The sequence below is a fragment of the Zophobas morio genome, unplaced genomic scaffold (assembly GCF_036711695.1).
Source record: "Zophobas morio isolate AGI-343-1 ecotype UQ-CSIRO unplaced genomic scaffold, CSIRO_AGI_Zmor_V1 ptg000005l, whole genome shotgun sequence".
NCBI classification, from domain to species: Eukaryota; Metazoa; Arthropoda; class Insecta; order Coleoptera; family Tenebrionidae; genus Zophobas; species Zophobas morio.
The window spans coordinates 15,048,754-15,066,190 of NW_026972110.1; the positions used below are offsets into that span (position 1 = coordinate 15,048,754).

At 39.0% G+C, this 17,437-nt stretch overlaps 1 protein-coding gene and 2 long non-coding RNA genes across 3 annotated transcripts in view; 1 reads left to right on the forward strand and 2 right to left on the reverse strand.

Moving 5' to 3' along the window:
* The window catches only part of LOC135145808 (uncharacterized), a 475,573-nt gene that overhangs the window by 432,487 nt on the left and 25,649 nt on the right, over window positions 1-17,437 (forward strand). The gene's annotated exons all lie outside the window — the stretch shown is intronic.
* LOC135119953 (uncharacterized) lies at window positions 3,439-4,294 on the reverse strand. Its single transcript, XR_010278445.1, has 2 exons — window positions 3,801-4,294; window positions 3,439-3,743 (listed from the first exon to the last, which is right to left on the reverse strand). It is a non-coding gene; the product is annotated as an uncharacterized LOC135119953 (long non-coding RNA).
* Window positions 10,112-10,967, reverse strand: LOC135119960 (uncharacterized). The gene is made up of 2 exons (XR_010278454.1): window positions 10,474-10,967; window positions 10,112-10,416 (listed from the first exon to the last, which is right to left on the reverse strand). It is a non-coding gene; the product is annotated as an uncharacterized LOC135119960 (long non-coding RNA).

The window sequence follows — 17,437 nt, forward strand, 5'->3', positions numbered from 1 at the left end:
TACAATTTTATAAAGAAGCGAAATTTGTTGCACTATACCTCAAGGGCTAGGGAAGTTTTGTCAAAATAACCTTCCACAGTTTTTTTACTAGCTTTGTTTTTCTTGGTAGTGTCATCAAAATAATGATAATAATAGTAATAATAATACCCAAACAATATCTGTGTACAATACAAAATTAGATTATGTTGATACTGAAAAAGAAATTTGAAGTGGCGAGTTGCTACTACTAGCAACCACTGACGTCATACTGAAAAGTGGAGGGAACTAAACACGTGGTCAACGCGGTATTGAAGAAACACCTAGCAGAAAACTGTATTGTAATTTAAATTAAAATTGTTACTATTTTTCCAAGGAAACAAAACTTGAGTGCGAATCACCGAAAGACTAGGACCAGACATAGACTTAAATGTAAAAACGAAAGTTTTTTAAGAGATAGCTAGAAGAAGGGACAGGAGGAATATTGAAACAAGTTTGTTCATTGACTTTTGGGCTTTTATTTAGAACATGTAAAACTTTAACATAATAATCCGGATGAATAGAGTGCCTATATTCTTAAATATCGAGTGTTTAATTGAAAAAGCCATCAAGTTGACTTTGATTTCTTAATTACATGGACTCTATTTACACTTACCAACCTGTATAAGGTACTCTAAGATTTAAAATTCATAATTCTGTACTCGATAGTTGGGTTAAGTCTGCTTTACGAAGAAAGTTGTCCTTAAACGTACAGCAATGAAAGTTTTCATATCCTTATTTATTTTACGACAAGGAGGAATTTATCTTTATTTAATTCCCTTGTCGGAGTCCAAAAACAGCTCTATGGAAGAAATTGTGTTGTCAAGAGGCCACACACGTCACGGATTAATAATGTGTACCTATTTTGTACCCACTTTATTATGTTTGTACTTTTTATGCAACAGAATTTCCTCATTAGTGACGTAATTCCAGTTCAGTAATTCCTTCTTCAGATTCCAAGAGCATTCATTAATTTTATTATTATTTATTTACACACACATTTAAACACACACCTACAAAACTATGTTCCAAAATCCTTTTTAAAAGTACCTGGTCAACTTTCAAAAAATGAGTTTACAGTCAACGTTTATGCTATAGCTAATATTAGCAAGTGACTCTCAAGATGCTAGAATTTCAATCAAGATAAACAGTTTAGAAAACTTCACTTGTTCGTTCTGAAAATGCTATAATTATGCCGAGAAGGTCATTTTAATAATTTTATTTTACGACAAATTAGAATAAAAGGGGCGTAAGAACGAATTTAATAATCGGTTTAAATATCCTTTAAAATTTAAATTAACTTTTCACGTTGTAACAAGAAACTGAAGCCACGTTAAATTCGAGGAACTTTAGCCTTGTTGAAGAAAGTTAAAATAGGAGAAATGAAACCGACAAAATATAATACGGCTACAGATAACACCTGTTAAAATTAAAGTTTTTTCAAGCGCAAAATAAATGTAATTACTTACAATTAAATAAAAATGTATCACATGTTTTCTACGAAACAGTTAAAAATCACGATTGTTCGTGTTATTTCTGATATTTTTGTGTAATATTTGAACAATTTGATAAGACTGCCATCTTAAAAAAATCTGTTTATTTGTACTTGTTTATTTGGTGTTAGTAATGTACATATAGGATCGCACATCGTACTGACAAATGTAAATGAATAAATGAATGTTATGGAATTCGATTCAAGTTAAAAGGCAATACATGGAGTGAGAGTGTTTTTTATTGTAAGTTGAAAAAACAAAATTGAAACCTTTGTAAAACGTAATATTCCGACTTTTATCGCAATTCCAATTCGCAGACCGAAATATTTTCAAATGAACTGATACTGTTTTAAGTGTAAAAAACAGGGTTAGAAAAGCACTTTACATGCATGGAATATTAGGTGTTCTTTTCCTCCTGTTTCTCCCAACTTGCAAGTTTAATTACATTTCGTTTGCGGAAATCCAACTTGTCAGAGCAAAGTGTTATTGCCGGGACCTAGAGAATCATAAAAATATTTAATTAGCAAAGACGCGTAAACACATTCTCCAGAACGATATTACGAAAATTAACTTTTATTTGAGCCATACCGCAGAACACAAATTCGCATTCCCGAATTACTTTATTAGACCTCCCATCGGAGATTTTAGCGACTTTCCGGGTGGTTTTTAACCGAAATTAATGCATCTGTGCTTTGAAAAAGGCATTCGCGAGGACGATATCCGATGTTCCATTGATAAAATTTTGGCGCAATGCCAGTGCACGATAAAATGCAACAAAATGAAAATTAAATAACTCTTCTAGGGGCCGACGTAAATGAATAATGCAAAAACTAATGAATTATATTCGCGATAACAAGTTGCACACAATAGCCTGTCAAACGTTGTTATTTACACAATAAAACGTAATTTCATTATTTATTATGGTAACGTTTCACAAAAACAAACGGCTCACTACGCACAAAATCATATCAGCAACAAAATCGACAATTGGGCATATCGACATCCATCACGACGAAAATTTTTTCCCTTGATTTCCGTGAACAAAAAAGTGATTTGTCACGTCCTAATTTGAAACAAGACTCCATTCATCGGATGATTGATAGAAGATTTAAGGATGCAGACAAGAGGAGATTTTTTCACGAAGATGCCGACTCTACGGGACTTCACCGCGTGAACACCTCGCACTGAAAGACACTAAAGTCTGGGGAACTACAATTTATTGGCCATTGTTAGACACTCGACTGATTTTCCACCGGCCGAAATTAAGTTGTAACATTCACCTGCTTAGGTAAAAAATACAACTGAGGCCGCACTTAACGACCTGGACATAATTTACCCACAACGAGAACCCAACACGTTCAGGGGATGATAAATAAAGTACCTAATAATTGAGAAAATAGAGAATGGTGGTAAAACGTCGTAAAACGGCTCAAGACACAAAGATGGACAGTCCGTTATAAATCTACATGAAAAAACTTTTAAGGAATTAAATTTTAAAAAGAACATGGGTGGCACTTTTAAAAAACTGATGGGTTCACAACAGGAACGACGTAGGTCCATTTTACTTTTACCAGGAAACTGAGTGCTGATTTACTGTACATTATTTATTATAGAATAGATTATTAATTGTTTATGTGACATTTCAATGTGTTTTGACTGTGAGTGTGCGAATAAAACTGTTAATAATGAAACGTGACCCTGCGTAATAATAATTGAAGGAAAAGTCACTAATAAACTGTGAGTACAACTTTATAAATAGGCAGTGTATTATTTTAAGTTTCAGAACTGCTGTTAACGACATGTTATCAAAAGGAGACACCAAATCCGTAGCGTCTACAGCTTAGTTGAGAAAACTGAAATGTACGGTTCTTGAGAATCTTTAAAATGTGGAACTAACTTGTCGACTTTGTTACGAATTGAAAATTCGCAGTAGCTATTTCGGTTTTTATTGGCATTCTCGGATCGGATTACATTTTGTTTACTCGTTTTTTTTTGTTTCGTCATTTCGTGCATGGGTGGTTGGGTTGGGCACGGTGGCAATGAAGGACAACTTTGGTGGAGGGTTCGTCCCGAGCTTTTGACTCCCCCAGTCGCAAGACTGTCGCGATGATTCTGAGCTTGGAGGGGCTCAGATGAGTGTTTCAGCCTCGCTGTTGTAGATCGGTCTTCTGGATCGTTTCCGCTTGGTTCTTGCTATAAGGAACTGGATGGATCGCGCCATCCCAGAGCTTCACTCTGAAATTCGATTTTCGTTCTGTTTGCTATTTTTGTTCGCGAATTTCATTTGCTTACCTAGGTGGGAACAAACGCCGTGGAGCGTCCCCTAGAGTCTTCGTCATTTCTGGAATCTTGATAGCCTTGTTTGTTTTTTTCTTTTGTTAATAACCATCGCATCCACTCATTAGTTACATCGATTAGGGATTTTCGTCGGAATTCGACGTTTCGTAAGTTTGCCACTAGAGGGCCAAACTTCCGTTAATTCTCGCTTCGTTACCTTGCCACGTCATCGCAGGTGGAAGGGAATCCATTTTTGCTTTGGTACTTCGTGTTGAGTGGTGTTGGGGGTTAGTGCTTTCCTCTTTTGCAGTTCGTTTTAGCAACCTTTTCTTTGGCGTTACGTTTGGAATCGCATTCGTCGGATCTGTTGGGTCCCCTAAAAGGTGCTATCGCTTGGAGCGCATTTGTGAGCTGTAAAAGATATAGTGCATTCGAGCACTACGACTTTGTCGGATTTTGGGTTAAGGGCACTAGACCATCCCGCTAACATCGGAGAAGCTGCAGTCGATCCGCAGTTTTTTTTGTTTTGTCGCTGATCTTGCTATTCCCGTGATCGAAAATTGGAGCCAGTTTCGAGTGGGAGAACGAATTCTATGAATTCCAACTGTCGTGGGCAGTTGTGAGCCCTCCCAGAACAGCTGGAGAATCACCAAAAACCTCGACTCGACATCGACTGGAACTTCGCTGCGACGCCGCTGTGTTTCGACATCTCGTCGTGGATATCGAAGGAGGCAGGTGCCCATGGTACTTCCATTCCATCGCATTAAGATTAAGTATTAGTCGCCTTACCTTTTCTTTATTGTATCGCAACACGTTTCGAAGTTCGGCGTAACTAGCACTCGCACATAACCTAGTAATAACAACCGGTAAGAGTGTGACGCTTCGCTCTACGTTAATACCTTCGTACGTACGTTAGGACTACCGAGCGTGTGGCCTACTTCGTTTATCTCATAGCCCTCGAAATAATTAATCAAATCGTTATTCGTTACGACCCCAACTAACTTGTTCGTTTCGTAAACATCGTTCGTATCGCTCGTATTTATCGTTAATTAGTTCATCGCCTTTCGTAATTAAACTATCGTTCGTATTGCTCGTATTCATCGTAAACCGTTAGTCGCATTAAATCGTTATCATTAATATCTTACTCATTTCCTTTTGCTTACTTATTTAGTTATTTATCACTCTTATTTTATTTTTAATTAGTGACCTTAGGTTTTCTTGTAACCAATAATTTAAGTAACAGCTTGCAATTACAATAGTTAAATATTTTTCCGGTTTTTTGTTGTTGTAATTGTGTCTTAATAAAAACTGGTGGCGCCCTGGCGACGTCGCTACACAAAACAGTGTGCTCTCTCTTCTTTGCGAACCTCTAGCGACCTGACCCTTTGCACCCGCAGGAACTCACCCCTTCTCCACTAGCAGGCCGGCAATGAGCTGGCTCGTAACAGAACTATTTTTGGCGCACGAACGTGGGGCCTAGCTGCTCAAAAAGCATCGGAAAAAGGTCTAGAGGGTTCGGTACGGAATCGCGTTTGGGTTGCAAAGTCGAAAGGCGCTTAGGGTAACGTTCGTAGTAGCACTTTGGCTGTTTTGGATAGTGACGTCATGGATTTTCGACTCGCTGGTCGTGATATTAATTATTTGTCGGCGGACGATTTAAGGTACGAGCTTCAGATTAGAGGGGTAAAGGAAGCCACCACGGTGGATCGTATGAGGTCGTGGTTGAGGAGTCTTCTCAAGGTGGAACTACAAACTGGGTTAGTTATCGGTAGTGTGGGGGATCACGGTTCGGAGATCGCGGTGATCCGAGACAAAATCGATGCATTGACGGCGGAGTTGGAAGCTTTTCGCGGCACACCGGCCGAGGCTAACAAAATTCGAGCTCAGCTAGTACATACTTTCGGTCGAGTCAATCGGTTACCTATGGGTGAAACACCCGAAGAAAAGGAAGCACGCGCTACGCTGTTTACTACGGTGTTAACGATAAAGTCTTCGTTCGATGAAAAACTGAGGAAAACTATCGATGAGCAGGCTGTACCCCCTTCGACAAATTCTTTGGTGAATTTCCACTTGGCGCTTGCTTCGACTCCTCGTAGAAGTCCTCAGAAAGACGACGCTGAATCCGATGACGACACGGATCTCCTCATTTCGCGTCTCAATCCGCGGAATTCGCAAGCTGCTAATACGGCTCAGCAGACTGTGTCGATAAGGCCGAAAGACCTTCGTTCGTGGAACTTGCAGTTTGACGGGGAAAATATGAGTGTCAACGCGTTTATTGAAAGGGCGGAAGAACTTTGTGTTGCTTATGGTGTGGAGTGTGACAGTTTGGTCGCTAGCGCCATTTTTCTTTTCGCTGGAAAGGCTTTAGTTTGGTGGCGAGCTAATCGGTCTTCGCTGACATCGTGGTCGACGATGTGCTCGAAGCTTCGTGCTGAGTTTCAGCCTCCGGATTTTGATGAACTCTTGTGGGACGAGATTCGCACTCGGCGTCAGGGTTCTACCGAGACCGTGGGTATTTTTATCGCGCATATGGAAAACCTTTTCTCGCGACTAAATCGCGCAATACCGGAGGATGTCAAGGTCAATGTGGTGCGTAGGAATCTCGAACCATTTTTCCAACTTCAATTAGGTTTGACCACCACCGAGACCATGGCGGAACTTGGTGAGCTTTGTAAGCGGTTGGAGCGTTGCAAATATTCGGCGGACGGTTACGGGAAATCTTCTCAATCGACGTCTAAGTGTGTTGAACCCGACTTAGCTTGTTCTCTTCCGAATAGGAAAACTCGTAGTCATCCAAAAGTGTCGGTTGTGGAGACGACAGCACTTCCTCGTCGCCAACCTCAGGCTACGGCTTTGTCTTGTTGGAAATGCGATAAGGTCGGACATCGTGCGGCAGAGTGTCGGACTGTTCAGGGCATTACGTGCTACAAATGTAAGAGAGCGGGGTATACGGTTCGTACGTGTCCTAGTTGTAATTCGGTCGCAACTCGAAATACTACGCGTTCGGGAAACTAGAAAGGGCCTCGGGAGTTGGTCACTTCCCGACGCCATCCTCATCTGTTTTGACCACCCGTTTGGAAATCGCTCCGGCGATGCGCGTAATTTTAGATTTTATTTTGCAAGGTAGTGATCAGGATAATCGCCCACATTTGAAGGTGAGTTGTTATAACGTCACCATGTTAGGATTGCTCGATTCGGGAGCAAGTCGTACCATTCTTGGTCGGGCGGGAATGTCTTTGTTGAAGTCGTTGAATCTCAGAATTGACCGGGATCCAAATCTTCGCTGTATCGTTGCCGATGGGTCGAATTGTGAGGTCGTCGGAAAAATCCAAGCACCGTTGCAATTGGAAAACCGCGTTATCGTGCTTGATGTGCTTCTCGTTCCGGCACTTCCACATACACTTGTTCTCGGTGTTGATTTTTGGACGCGTATGGGTGTTGTTCCAGATCTACGTAGTGGTAGCTGGCATTTTTCTCCTATTTGTGTTGACAGCGTCGAAACTTCTCGCGAATTTACGGTTAGTTCGGAGCAGCGTGCCGAGATTGATGACCTGGTGCAGACTTACTTTTCTTCTAGTGGTTCAGGGCTGGGTTGCGTCAAAGGGGTCGAACACAGAATCGAGATCGAATCGGAGGCGTTGCCTATTAAGCTACGCAACTTTCCAGTATCTCCGAAGTTGCAGGAGATCATAGATCGTGAGCTCGACTCCATGTTACGTGCCGGTATCGTGGAACCCTCGTCGTCTGCTTGGTCGTCGCCTATTCTTTTAATACCTAAAAAGGACGGAGCATATCGCTTTTGTGTAGACTATCGTCGCTTAAATCGGGTGACGAAAAAAGATGCCTATCCACTTCCACTAATATCAGGAATTTTAGACAAACTCCGGGACGCGAGATATTTGAGTAGTCTCGACATCAAATCGGCTTACTGGCAGGTGCCGGTTGCGGTAGAAAGTCGTGAATTTACAGCGTTCTCAGTAACGGGTAGGGGGTTGTTTCAATTTCGTCGTATGCCGTTTGGGCTTTCCAACGCGCCCGCAACTTTTCAGCGGTTAATAGACACCATTTTAGGGCATGACCTTGAGCCTTATGTTTTTCAATACCTCGACGACATTGTTATCGTAACTCCTACTTTCAAGAAACACGTAGAAGTTCTTAAATTAGTTCTCGAACGTCTGCTAGCTGCAGGTTTAACTGTGGGAAGGGACAAGTGTCAGTTTTGTTTACCAAGCTTAAAGTATCTCGGCTATGTCGTTGATCGAGACGGACTCCACGTCGATCCGGAAAAAGTATCAGCGATAATCGATATTCCTAGTCCGAGTACGGTCAAGCAAGTACGCCAATTTTTGGGAATCGCTTCGTGGTTTCGGCGGTTTATACCAAATTTTTCAACAATCGCGGCGCCGTTGACTACTCTTCTACGGAAGAAACATACTTTTGTTTGGAGTTTAGATCAGGAAGGGGCTTTTCGTACCATCAAAGAAAAATTAGTGTCGGCTCCCGTGCTTTGTTGTCCAGATTTTTCGCGACCATTCGTCATCCAAACGGATGCTAGCGATTACGGAATCGGCGCCGTACTAACGCAAGAATATCCGGATGGCGAGCACGTCATCAGCTACATTAGTCGGTCTCTTAATCGCGCCGAGCGCAATTATAGTACCACCCAGAAGGAGTGCTTAGCCGTGATCTGGGCAGTCGAAAAATTTCGTGGGTATGTTGAGGGGTATCGCTTTACGGTCATTACGGACCATCACTCACTTGTTTGGTTACAAAATCTTCAAAACCCCACGGGGAAGCTTTGTCGATGGGCTCTACGCTTGCAAGCGTTCGATTTCGAAATTGTTCACCGAAAGGGTAATTCGCATGTTGTGCCGGATGCGCTCAGTCGTGCTGTTACTAAACTTGATACCCTGTCGGAGGTCGTAAATCCGTCTGATGAGGGCGTCGTGTCTGTTTCGGCAGCGGTAACGGATCGTTGGTATAATCATATGCTCGCGGAGGTCGAAAGAAATCCCGTACGTTACTCCCAGTGGCGAGTTGACGGTCATCAGCTTTATAAACTCACTCATCAGCGTGACAACACTTGTAACGATCCACTCTTCGCTTGGAAGCGAGTTATTCCCAAGGAATATCGGGTAGAGGTTTTGGAAAGAAACCATGACACTCCTTTAGGGGGTCATTTAGGCGTATTTAAAACTTATAAGCGCATCAGTCAAGTTTATTATTGGCCGCACTTACGCTCTGACGTTGCCCGTTATGTTCGTGGGTGTAGGACCTGTCAAATGACTAAACCGGAACAGCTTGCGCCTAAAGGACTTCTGGCCAAAAACCCTATCGCGGATAGACCCTGGAAAATTATTAGCACGGACTTAGTTGGACCACTCCCTCGTTCTACTCAGGGATACACGAGTATTTTAGTGGTGAGCGATTGTTTCAGTAAATTCTGTCGGTTTTTCCCACTTCGTAAAGCCACGGCTAAAAATATTGTTCGACTTCTAGAGGAGGAGATCATTTTGTTATTTGGGGCACCGCAACTTATGCTAATGGACAATGGCGTTCAATTTGCGGGTCGCGAACTACAACAACTAGCATCGCGGTATGGATTTGTTCGTCGCTTTACTCCTGTTTACCATCCACAGGCAAACCCTACCGAAAGGGTGAATAAAACGTTGAAAGCAATGCTCATTTCGTTCGCGAAAAATGATCAGCGTTCTTGGGATCGGCATCTACGGAAATTGGCATGTGCAGCACGTACCTCCGTACATCAAGTTACCGGTTTTACTCCATTTCGTCTTACGTTCGGTCGCGAATTTGTTAGCTCCGGAAAATTGTTTGGAACCATCGAAAACCCGGATGGACTCGATTTCTTAAAGCGCAAGCCGCCTGATGAGGAAGAACTGCGAAGCTTGTATAAACTAGTTGAACAACGCTTGATCAAAGCCCAAGAGAATAGCTCACGCGCTTACAATTTGCGACGTCGACATTTCGAATTTTCTCCTGGTGATCTCGTGTGGCGTAAAAACTATTCTTTGTCGGACGCCTCTAAACACTACTCTTCTTCGCTTGCTCCTCGCTATCTTGGACCTTTTCGTGTTTCGCGTAAGATAGGCTATGGGACGTACATCCTGGAAGGTGACGACAACAAGGGCCGTCGGAAATGGCACGTCAGGGATCTAAAACCTTTCGTCGATCAGGATCCACCACCGCAGAGCCCGGAGTAGTCGTGATGTTCAGTCGCCTATCCTACCTATCGGTGTGAAATTTTCGCTGAGGAAAATTTCCTAAGAGGGGGAAAGAGGGGAGTGTTACGAATTGAAAATTCGCAGTAGCTATTTCGGTTTTTATTGGCATTCTCGGATCGGATTACATTTTGTTTACTCGTTTTTTTTTGTTTCGTCATTTCGTGCATGGGTGGTTGGGTTGGGCACGGTGGCAATGAAGGACAACTTTGGTGGAGGGTTCGTCCCGAGCTTTTGACTCCCCCAGTCGCAAGACTGTCGCGATGATTCTGAGCTTGGAGGGGCTCAGATGAGTGTTTCAGCCTCGCTGTTGTAGATCGGTCTTCTGGATCGTTTCCGCTTGGTTCTTGCTATAAGGAACTGGATGGATCGCGCCATCCCAGAGCTTCACTCTGAAATTCGATTTTCGTTCTGTTTGCTATTTTTGTTCGCGAATTTCATTTGCTTACCTAGGTGGGAACAAACGCCGTGGAGCGTCCCCTAGAGTCTTCGTCATTTCTGGAATCTTGATAGCCTTGTTTGTTTTTTTCTTTTGTTAATAACCATCGCATCCACTCATTAGTTACATCGATTAGGGATTTTCGTCGGAATTCGACGTTTCGTAAGTTTGCCACTAGAGGGCCAAACTTCCGTTAATTCTCGCTTCGTTACCTTGCCACGTCATCGCAGGTGGAAGGGAATCCATTTTTGCTTTGGTACTTCGTGTTGAATGGTGTTGGGGGTTAGTGCTTTCCTCTTTTGCAGTTCGTTTTAGCAACCTTTTCTTTGGCGTTACGTTTGGAATCGCATTCGTCGGATCTGTTGGGTCCCCTAAAAGGTGCTATCGCTTGGAGCGCATTTGTGAGCTGTAAAAGATATAGTGCATTCGAGCACTACGACTTTGTCGGATTTTGGGTTAAGGGCACTAGACCATCCCGCTAACATCGGAGAAGCTGCAGTCGATCCGCAGTTTTTTTTGTTTTGTCGCTGATCTTGCTATTCCCGTGATCGAAAATTGGAGCCAGTTTCGAGTGGGAGAACGAATTCTATGAATTCCAACTGTCGTGGGCAGTTGTGAGCCCTCCCAGAACAGCTGGAGAATCACCAAAAACCTCGACTCGACATCGACTGGAACTTCGCTGCGACGCCGCTGTGTTTCGACATCTCGTCGTGGATATCGAAGGAGGCAGGTGCCCATGGTACTTCCATTCCATCGCATTAAGATTAAGTATTAGTCGCCTTACCTTTTCTTTATTGTATCGCAACACGTTTCGAAGTTCGGCGTAACTAGCACTCGCACATAACCTAGTAATAACAACCGGTAAGAGTGTGACGCTTCGCTCTACGTTAATACCTTCGTACGTACGTTAGGACTACCGAGCGTGTGGCCTACTTCGTTTATCTCATAGCCCTCGAAATAATTAATCAAATCGTTATTCGTTACGACCCCAACTAACTTGTTCGTTTCGTAAACATCGTTCGTATCGCTCGTATTTATCGTTAATTAGTTCATCGCCTTTCGTAATTAAACTATCGTTCGTATTGCTCGTATTCATCGTAAACCGTTAGTCGCATTAAATCGTTATCATTAATATCTTACTCATTTCCTTTTGCTTACTTATTTAGTTATTTATCACTCTTATTTTATTTTTAATTAGTGACCTTAGGTTTTCTTGTAACCAATAATTTAAGTAACAGCTTGCAATTACAATAGTTAAATATTTTTCCGGTTTTTTGTTGTTGTAATTGTGTCTTAATAAAAACTGGTGGCGCCCTGGCGACGTCGCTACACAAAACAGTGTGCTCTCTCTTCTTTGCGAACCTCTAGCGACCTGACCCTTTGCACCCGCAGGAACTCACCCCTTCTCCACTAGCAGGCCGGCAACGAGCTGTGAGTTTGGCTCGTAACAACTTTATAAACTACATTCTTTTTAACGGCATTGTGGCTTTCTCTTTTTAACTGTATTTTATTAAAAAGTTGGAACTGAAGGCATTACAAAAAAATTTTATCTAGGAATGAGTTTTATTAAGTATATTTATTAAAGTAGTTACGAAGAATTTTGAAATGTTAATATAAAGCAGAATTCTATCAAAATATTTTCTCTACGTTGAAAGATTACTCGGAAACGACGAATATATAAATTGGTAATTATTTTGACTAAAAAGTGGTTGGAATGTGGAAAACGAATGGAATGTTTTTTGTTTGTTTCTTTTAAATTATGAACTTGTTTAAAAATTGAGATAAAAAAAACAGTTTGCAAAGTTTTCAATACGTATTTTCGAAGGAGTTATAGTGCCATATTCCACCACAATTAATTCGTTAAAATTTATTACCTATATGAGAAACAAATTACACAGTCTATAATGAATATCGTCTAATGATATCACGATACTGATTTTCCATATTTTTTCAGAAAGATAACGAGCGTTCAAATAAAAACGACGTCAAGTTGGCTTTGAAACTGTGAACGAATCATTCACTAAGCCCTAAATTCACATTACAAAGCCAGCTTGACGTCGTTTTTATTTGAACGCTCGTTATTTTTTTCGTTAGTATAGTAAAACACAGTTTAGAATAGATCACATGTAATATAAATAAAATTTTCACCGAAATTTGATAACTACGATTGTTTCAGTCATTATTAAAAACATTTTTCGTTTCCAGTTTCACAGAAATTTGGTTATCTAAAAATATTGCACTATATGACTTGAAAAAAAGTCCTCTATTAGGCCGTGAAATCTATTTTTAAAACAATGATGTCAACAATATCAAAGCATTCCTAACATCATTATTTCAAAAATAAATGTCATGCATCTCTAGAGAACTTTTTTTCTATCATATGGTATCATTCTCTTCAGAAAACAATAATACATATTTCCAAAAAAAAAACCGAATAGTTTTAGTTGTAAAATGAAAAGAAGCTTTACTTCCAGTGAACTGGAAGCAACTTTCATGAAGTCTCTAAATGGAATTTATTACGCATTTGGACAATCATTTGAGCTGAAACACTATAGATTTATCAAAACCTTAATTTTTCTAGTAAAACTTTTTTTTTAAGTTTCGGAGTTACTTTTTACTTCCCGAGCGTAAGCAAAGGAATTATTGTAATCGAGTCCGTCGGCCGACTCTTTACTTTTACGTTTTCTCGATGTTTCATGACCCCTAGAAGACGAAGAAATAGGTCTCTCATTTCCGTCTGTCTGTCCGTCGGTCCGTCTGTCCGTCTGTCCGTTGCGAGACATTAAAATGCCATTGGTGTTTTGTTTTTGAACGAATCAATGTCCAGGGATCTTGTTGTCTTCATTTTGAAACAAAAAGAATCTTGAAGTCCTTATTTTTTTAAAGTATATAAAAGAATATTGGATCTCATGCTGACCTGTATGTGAAAAAAAAATTGAAAAAAAATTGGGGGCCCTTGCTGGCTTCATTAAAAAAAAAAATAGCAAATCTTGGGCTCCTGGTGTTTTTTTTTTTATTATTATTTAAAAGAACCTTTGGGTTCCTGGTGTTTTGTTCAAGGGTGAATTTGAAAGGATCATGGGGACCCTGGTGTTTTATTTTTGAAAGAATTCAAAAGAATTTTGGGGGTCTCTAGCGTCTTTTGTTTTAAAAATTTAAAAGGATCTTGGAGTTCCTAGCGTTTCAAGAGAGAATTTGGAAGAATCTTGTAAGTCATGATGTTGTATCTTTGAAAAAGATTTAAACACACTCTTGAGGATTTTTGGTGTTTTGTTTTTGTAAGGATCTTCAGGGATCCTGCTGGCTACATTTTGAAATAAACAAAGTAGAGAATCTGCAGCTCCTGTTTTTTTAATCTTGGGGTTTCTGGTGTTTTGTTCAAGGGTAAATTTAAAAGAATCTTGGGGACCCTGGTGTTTTCTTTTTGAAAGAATTCTAAATAATCTTTAGGGTCACTAGCGTCTTTTGTTCTAATAATTTAAAAGAATCTTTGAGTTCCTGGCGTTTCAAGGGCGAATTTGGAAGAATCATCGGAGATTTGATGTTCTATTTTTAAGAGAGATTAAAATACCCTAGAGGTTTTCGATGTTTTGTTTTTGAATAAATTTTCACGGATCCTGCTGTCTTCGTTTTGAAAAAAAAAAAGAATCTTGGGGTCTCTAGTGTTTTGTTTTTGAAAGAACACGAAAGAATCTTAGGGGTTGCTGATACCCTTTGTTTCGAAAATTTAAAACAATCTTGGAGCTCATTGCGTTTTATTTGTGAAAGAATTTTGGTGTTTCCTACTGTCTTCATTTTGAAAAAAATGGAAAGAATCTTGGGAGCCCCTAGTGTTCTAATTTTGAAAGACGTTAAAACACCCTTGGAGGTCTGTGGTGTTTTGTCTCTGACTGAATCTTCAGGATCTTCATATTTTTATTTTTAAAAACTTTAAACAAACTTGACGCCCCTGGTGTTCAATTTTTAAGAAAGATTAAAATACCATTAACGATCTTTGGTGTTTTACTTTTGAACGAATCTTCAAAGATCCTGCCATTTTCATTAAAAAAATTAATAAATAAAAGAATCTTGGAGTTCCAAGGGTTCTATTTTTTAGAGGGATCAAAATATCTCTGGGGCTCTTTGGCGCTTTGTTCCTGAAAGAATCTTTAGAGATCTTGTTGTCTCCATTTTGAAAAAACTTGAAGAATCTTGGGGGCCTCGGTCTCCAATTTTTGAGAGAGATTCAAATACCATTGGTGTTTTGTATTTGAACGAATCAATCTTCAGGGATCTGGCTGTCTCTATTTTGAAAAAAAAAAAGAATCTTGATGTCTTTATTGTTCTTTTTTAAAGTATTTAAAAGAATCTTGAGAACCCTGGTGCATTTTGTTTAAAGAAGGTAAGAGAATTTTGGAGCTCCTGGTGCTTTGTTTGTGAAAGAATGTTCTCTCTGCATTTACCAAAATCAGTCTTATCGTAGCAGTTTGTTTAAACAGCACTTTAGCACTTTATCTACCAAACCGTCTTTGATTTTTTCTTCTCTTTCTAATAATTGAGAAGATACCGAGGAACGGCTCTTAATAACTCACCCTGTATAACGGATTATTTTAAATTAATGATAACATAAGATGGACTAAAATTTAATTATTTATCCCTTAATGGGTTTAAACTTATTTACACTATCATTCCTCGCCTCTGGAGCACACTCAACAAACTCCGATACGTAAAACAAGTATTGTACAGTTAAATTTTACATTTTTTTTTAATAATAAATTCTATTAAAATCAAAAGAGGAGTGGATTATTAAATTTAAAGTAAAAGTGCACAGTACCCTTATGTTAGAAGTGAAATTTTTTAATAAAACTTAGTTATGATATTATCAACTTTTACTGGTGATAAATAGGTATATCGTTGAAAAATTTCGTTGATAAATTAGAAAAGTTATTAATTGAATCAGTACTGCTATGGATGCATTGATAAACCACTAGTATCGACGCACAATATTTGGTAAGATTTATCTGGAAAAAATGCGAAATGACGTCATCAAACTTTTAGAGAGGAAAACGGATAAATTTTGATAGCGATATATCATGTTTACGATTACTTTAAATATATATTTATTAGATTCCTAAACGGACATTTTTTTTTGTAAAGGTAACTTTTCTTCTAAATTTTTTTTACAAAATTTTTTATGTGAAAGGTAAAAATAAGAACGGATTAAATTGAATTTAATATTTAAGATTACAAAACATTGCTTGATTGATTTAGAAGTTTCTAAGATGAACTGTAAAATTGTGTGGTATGATTTTGATTTTTTTTTTTTTCAAAAATGTGTAAATGACGGCTTATAAGTACGAGTTCAGAGATAAATTGCTAGTGTAGATGCATAATTTTTTACAAATTTTGGATAGGATTTATCTAGCTAATTTTAAAATAACGTCATTAAAATTTGAAAGGGGTTGCAATAAACTTAAAGCATTTTAAGATTCTAAACCAATCAATTTATAGTTTCAAAGTTAATTTGTAAAAAATTGTAAAATTTTTATTTTTTCTCAAAAATCTATCTGTTTAAAGTAAAAAATAACGCCAGATTAATAAACCACAAGCATAATTTTTAAACTGACGTCATCAAATTGTTCATGACTCTTAAACAAATTTCAGACATTCCTCTAAAATTTTAGAACGATCCAACCATGAATTTCGAAAATTATCTGCGTCAAAAATCATGAAGAAAACATAAAATTAAGAACTTCCCAGTCATCGTATTCGTCCAATCACAATCTAGGGGAAACAAACCGTCGGGAAATAAAAAGGTTAAACAAATATTTATAAAAAAAATTTGCTCGAAAATTTAGTACACATATAGATAAGTTTTCTTATAACTTAGTCAGGCTGCCCTTTATTGACGATTTGTTTTTGGACCTGACTACTTAAGATGATAACATTAGATATACCTCAAGTGATATTTATGAATATTTAATTTTTCAAAAATTTGGTATTCCAGATTCGAATTTATGAATTGAAATGTATACAATCGGGGTGATTGTAATGACAATACATATTTAACATCAAGAATTTCACTGTAATAGTATATTTTGATAGATTGCTTCGTCTAATCCTCTATTAATGATAATTAAATAACAAATTAATAATCAAGTCCTCTACTAAAACTTTACAAACTTATATTAACTTTGGTGATTAAATTAAAACCAAAAATATATACCTATTCAAGAAAATGTTTGTGCTTTTAACGTACCAAACAAAAATAGACTTAGGAAGATGCTTCTTTTGATACTTCCTTCTAGCGGGTCCAACATGAAAAAACACAAATAATGATTGGCTCAAAGACCCAGCTTAAACACATTCACATGAACGATCGCCCTACTGACAGTGATGTGTCAGAACTGCACCACGACGTGCCAAAAATAAACATCTAAATACTTCTTATAACTCAAGGTGCGCCAGACGTTTACCGTCTCACGAATAAACATGTTCTAGGCCCCTTTCAATTTTTCACTACTTTGAAGACCAGCATTGACGAAGTAAATAGACCCAAAATTGGCCATTGTCCCATCAATAGCGAAATGGTGGTCACCTTAAGACCCGCCGTTCACATTGTCGATGTAAATGATAGATGAACCGTTCTGCTATGTAAAAGCAATCCCAAAAGCATTACTCGCACGTCTTGCTTTACAATTTGATTGTTTGGGGCCCTCCTTCCTTTGTGGTCTAAAACGGACGTCTCGAGCTTTCAGACAGGGGACACCTGCCCACTTCGATCGCAAAAAGGTCAGAGTTATCTCGAAATCACTGATGTGGAGACGAAGAATTTAATGCAGAACGTGTTTTGTATCCATCATCTTCTAATTTCGTCCGAATGGAAACGCCTTTGATGTTGAAACATGAGTTCGGGCGATTAATATAAGTGCGGTATTTGATGGTAAAAGTTAGCAGAGTTAATAATCAATGTGGAGCGATTCTCGACGATAATG